The 6,118-nt window shown below is 34.7% G+C and overlaps 1 pseudogene; it reads left to right on the plus strand.

The window, feature by feature from the left end:
- Positions 1-3,132, plus strand: part of LOC106743388 — an 11,497-nt pseudogene extending 8,365 nt beyond the window's left edge.
- The last annotated feature ends 2,986 nt before the right edge of the window (positions 3,133-6,118 follow it).

The raw sequence follows: 6,118 nt of genomic DNA on the forward strand, positions 1-6,118 counted from the left end.
TATATATATATATATATATATATATATATATATATATCGCAACGTGATTAACTTAATTTATGCTGCTGTTAGTGGAGCGCTTGAGAATTTTTTGTTTAGTGTAACATGTTTCAAGGTGAGCTTTAGAGCTTTAAGATGATCTTAAAGCTCGCTTTGCTTTGCTATTAACGTGATTATTTAAAGATTACTTCCATTATTTTCTATGACTTATTCTTAGCACTATGTAATTATGCTGTTTAGGTTATTGAGGCCCTGGTTCATTTCCGAGTGGTTATGGAAATTGTCGTCAGCGAGTAGATTGGAAAAGAAGCTACTATACCACTTGCATGGATTCACCGAAAAAGTGCGTAAGAATTAAGCCACTTAACATTTACTGGGTATTTCAGTGAGGGATATGTAAATATGGGCGCCTATAAGTAAATAGCAATAAAAAATGCTGAAATATTAAAAAATAACGCCATAACACAAGCGAAATAAATTAATGTCGTTTCTCATGATAACATAGATTATTGCAGAAAGAAAATTTTATCACGAACGTACGAAGGTCGATATTTGCAATCTATTGAAGATGGTAATGTAACGGAAACAGAGGATGTAGAAGTATATGGAAGTATTTAAGTGAAATATAAATTTCGACATAAATTTCGATATAAACCTCTTTCAAATATTACAAAATTACAGTATTTCAATTAAATGGTATAAAATAATTTAATTAATTATTTGCGATCAGCTTTCAACGTTCAACATTAATTAAATATTGTTTGCTTAAAGTACATAAAAACTGTATATAATAAAATTATTATGAGGTAAACGTTTCAGCTTGGGCTTTTTTGCTTGATTCAGAGAAAAAAAGAAGAATCGCCATTTTGGATTTTCTAATAGCAACTTCGCGTGAACATCATTTGACTGAAAGGAATATCAGAAAAGAAGTGGATACTTTCACATTTGAAGTACTTTCATATACGTATAATCGTAATTTTTCTAGATGATTTGATATATTATGCCATACGTAATATACAAATTCAACAGGGTCATGACACTACAGCGACAGCTAAATCCTATACTTGGTTACTGTTAGCAGAACACAAGGAAATTCAAGTACTTATTGACAGAGACAGGCTATACATTTTATTTGGGCTACTGATTAATTTTCTCAATTACTAAGTCGTTTGTATTCAATTAAAAAGAAAGTTACATTCTTATTTAAAAGTCAAAAATATTAGCTAGTCGGAGTATATTCTTCTATATATCAATTACAATTAATCAATCAAATGAGAATAATGAGGAATACACGTTCTAAAATAAGTATAAATATATATATAGTATAGACATATTTGCTAAATCTATTTTTTGCATGTATATGAAAATATCATGAAGTAGTGAGATATACATTTCTATTTAATGTTGGTGCTACAGGATTGCGTCAGAGAAGAGGTCAATATTGTGATGGGATAGTCAGGGGAGTTATTGACTATGGCGTCATTGCAGAACCTATTGTACTTAGAAAGATGTTTGAAAGAATCATTGCGGCTTTACCCCAATGTACATTTCATTTCGCGAGTTACTGCGAAGATATACAACTACGTACGTATTTAACGAATCTTTATGCATATATAAACATACTTGAAACATTTCAAACGTTTCAAAATTAATTAGGTAATTCTATCAGCATGCCATTCTTGAGACGTACTAAATATGCGTCGATTAATATTTCGTATTATATGTAGGTATTATCGTAATCTTTAATTTTCGTCCATAAATTACACCTAATTATACTCATAAACATTATGTAGAATAAAATTTAATACCCGGAGGAACATCTGTATATCTTAACATATTCAGCGCTCACAGAGATGTCAATTTCTGACCAAGTCCTGAAATATTCGATCCAGATACGAGGGTTGATCCAGAAATAAGGTTCCCATTAATTTTACAAATAGACAACATTGTTTATTCTCATAGAAATTTACATCGTTGGAAAGATGAAACTTTGCTCTATTTTTTTACATAATCGCCATCTTTTTCTATACATTTTTGTAGACGGTGCTCCAATTTCTGTATCTCAATGTCGTAGAACTTCGCCGCCAACCCTTTGAGGAAACATTTCACCTCTTCTTTGACTTCATCGTCGCTCCGTGCAACACTGAGAAAACTCAGGCGAGCTATCCAGAATCGTCGGCGAGGACGATTGATAGCCGGTGTAATGCTGCTTCACGACAACGCACGATCTCATGTCTCCCGTCAAACCCAGGAACTTTTGACACACTTAGGGTGGACTGTAATGCCCCACCCACATTACAGTCCGGACCTCGCGCCTAGTGATTATCACTTGTTCCCCAAGTTAAAGGAACACTTGGGTGGCCAACGCTTCCGGAGCGACGAAAAAGTAAAAGAAGAGGCGAAACGCTTCCTCAACGGGTTGGCGGCGGAGTTCTACGACATTGGGATACAGAAATTGGAGCACCGTCTACAAAAATGCATAGAAAAAGATGGCGATTATGTAAAAAAATAGAGCAAAGTTTCATCTTTCCAACGATGTAAATTTCTATGAGAATAAACAATGTTGTCTATTTGTAAAATTGATATTATTTCTGGATCAACCGTCGTAGATTCTTGCCGGAAAAAATACAATATCGCCATCCTTATTCGTACCTGCCGTTCAGTGCGGGACCACGGAATTGTATAGGTAAGTTCGGGTAATTTTTACTTCTCTATGTGCAAACAGATTCTGACGTGCGAATTATGAATGACAGGCCAACGATTTGCTATGTTGGAATTGAAGGCTATGATAGCCCCTCTTGTGCACAATTTTTACCTGGAGCCAGTCGATTATTTAAAGGACATGCAGATAATTCCTGATGTGATACTTCGATCTAAATATCCGATGCGTATGAAATTTGTTCCAATACAAGTTGTTTGAAGTGTGCGGATTCTACTTGAAGTGTAAGGATTCTGCAAGAGGAAGGAGCAAATGCGTGTACAAAAATAGAAAGAATTATTGAGTTAAATATTATAGACATGTATAAATATATGTGTATTAGTACAGGGTGTGACAAATTAATCTCGGTGGCCGTGATGTACAAATAGGATAGGTAAAGCTGAACAATAAAAGACATGTACCATTTTGCATAATTCAAAATAGTTAGTGAGGAATTAATTAATTATTCTGTCCTAGCTAATGAACGGGAAAAGGTACATTGGGGAACACGGGTATCGGACATTGTATAAAGGAGAATAGCTTATATATTATCACCGAAATTGCAACTGAATGATTTTCCGTGGCGGTTGCAGGACTTCTTCGCTCCCACTTTCGCGGCAGCGGACACACCTCGGGTAGCTCAGTTCTTAAATTTGCAATAGCGAGCAAAACTTTCATAGTGATGAGAAATTGGCATCAAGAGAAGATTGTGGAAATCGATTACCAGAGTTTTTCGCCAATAGGGACCAAGACTTCTATGAGAGAGGCATTATGAAGCTACCTTTAAAATGGCAACAAATTATAAAACAAAACGGTGTATATTTGACCCAAATATATTTATATATATACATGTTTCGGACAATCCGAAACATGTTAAATAAAGTCTTGAAATTCACGTAAAAATAATGAATTTCTTTTTCCCCAACCTAATATCTCATTAAAAGATTATTTTTGCGCCTTCGCGTAAGGTATGTAGTTTATTTACGTTTTGGGTACCCCGGGGACAACAAATTCATTTTTTTTATAACTAAGATAATCTTGCCGTTTCTACGTTAGGCACGTATCTGTCCATCCTGGGTACCTCTAGATAGCGAATTCCTCCTTTTATGATTGTAAAACAAACAGATTTGAACAAGCGCTTTTATGGAAAAAATACGACTACACGCCGCCCAAATACGTCATAAGGCTCCCGATGGGTCTGCGATCTTATCCGCCTATGTACATAGCTGGTCGAAAGAAGGTCCTTTGATAGATTTATGTTCTTAAGATTATTTATGACGCCCAAATAGTATTAAGAATTTTCCAGAATAACCTTTTTCCATGCAACCTTCTCTCATTGATGGTCGTCATCCACCACTCTCTGAAATCTCTCCTATATAAGCCTTACTCTTTTGCCGTGAGTTCAGTTCAGTTCAAGTTCAAGTTCAAGTCCAATTGAAGTTAGTATTTAGTCTTCAGCAGTCCAAGAGTCAGTTCAGTCTTAGTCTTCTTCATTCTCATTCTCAAATCTTCTTTTGTAGTCTTTGTCTTCGTCTTCATTCGTCTTCAGTCGTCAGTCATTGATTTATCTAAATCGTAAGTCTCTATTTCATACTTACCCATGATTTTCAATCCAATCTCCAATCCCACTTCACTTCTCAAACCACACACAATTATTATCTTCCTTGAATTATATAATGATGTTTTCCTTGCCATACCGATACGTTAAATATTCTTGTTACGTTAAATCCGATCGTATTATTAAGTTACAACGGATTACCTTTTATTCTTAATCTCACTTTAATCTTCATCTTGTATTCTCATTATTCCAATAATGCTGATTTATAAAAGTTGTTTAATGTTAACCCACATATCTCATTGTTTAACTTTAGCTAACCCTTTCATCTTTTAAATGTTGTATCTTTTACAATGACTTTTCTTATCAATTTACCACTATTATTAATCCATCCGAGAACCAAATTATGTTATTAATAAACTGTTTTATTCAAAATGCCCTAAATTATCCAAGTCGTTAAAACTATTTATTCATTTCCTTTCAATTACCTAAATTTGAATTTTCTTCTCAACACGTTCATATGGTCCTATCCCAGGTAAAGAGATTAAGTTCTTTGACTTAAATAAAGGACCACCTAACGCATGTTCTGTGATCGGAGTAAATGGGCCTCTCCGGACCTTGACCTGATCTACAGACCTACCAGTACGTTTAAGACTCGCGAGTGCGCGAGTAAGCAATTTTGTTGCGTCCGATTTTGTTACGTCTTCTTTCAGGACGTAACATTAACATTCATAAGTATTATTATTATATAGCTGCAAAATTGCGATAACAGATAGTAAAATACGGTTATATAAGTATGATATGTCGGACTGATGTACATTTTTATCAGATAAACGAAAAATAAAAATCTTTGACGCAAAGTGTGTGTTCAAAGTCTACTAGAACGATTTATCGATAAACTGAACAATGCTGTAAGTTCTTCGTGCTTTCTTATGTTGCGTCTTTCTGAATTATGAAATTATATACGCATCCCCATTTAGAGTTACTCGCTCCTTTTATTATTATTTCTAAACACCATATATCGTCATAATGAATTACGTTTGCTGATATAAATAAAATTTGATTTAATGACCTACTTAGATAATGTCGAAAAAATAATTACGCATCTGTTGCAATAAATTTTATCTCTAAAGTCATATAAATTACACTATAATATCGTTGCATCCCTTTGTTACTTTTTTCTCACTTATTAATATATATGTGAGAACGTTTGCAATTTAATATACATATGTTAGGTCTAGTAAAAAGTAATCCATTATTTTTCCAATAGAGGGCTTTACTAATCTATATCTCGCGTTGTATAAGTCCGATCGGATTACGCCAGATAGCGTTAGAAAGATAAGATTTCGTACTAAAAAAACCTCTCAGACAGTTTTGTGATTGCTTGACTCAGTATTGTTTGAGCGCGCTTCAAAGATGGACACCAGCAAAGAGAAAATACGCCATATTTTACAGTTTTTCTTCGATAAAGGCGAAAACGCAAGCCAGGCGGCTAAAAATGTGAATAGTGTTTATGGTCCTGATACTGTAAAAGCCAATCACGCGCAATTTTGGTTTCGTCGATTCAGTTTCGGTAATTTTGATGTCAAAGATGCACCACGCTCCGGGAGGCCAATTGTCGAAAATGTTGATAAAATAATGGAAATCGTCGAGTCCGACCGTCATGTAAGCACCGTTTCGATTGCCAAGGAGATAAACATTGCACAAAAACCGTTTGGAACCATTTAAATTAGGCTGGATTCAAAAAGAAGCTCGATGTGTGGGTGCCACACGAGTTAATGCAAAAAAACCTCATGGATCGAATTTCCATCTGCGAATCGCTGCTGAATCGCAACAAAATCGATCCATTTCTGAAGCGGATGGTT

Source organism: Dinoponera quadriceps, unplaced genomic scaffold (assembly GCF_001313825.1).
Source record: "Dinoponera quadriceps isolate SergipeBrazil2010 unplaced genomic scaffold, ASM131382v1 scaffold1043, whole genome shotgun sequence".
Lineage (NCBI taxonomy): Eukaryota > Metazoa > Arthropoda > Insecta > Hymenoptera > Formicidae > Dinoponera > Dinoponera quadriceps.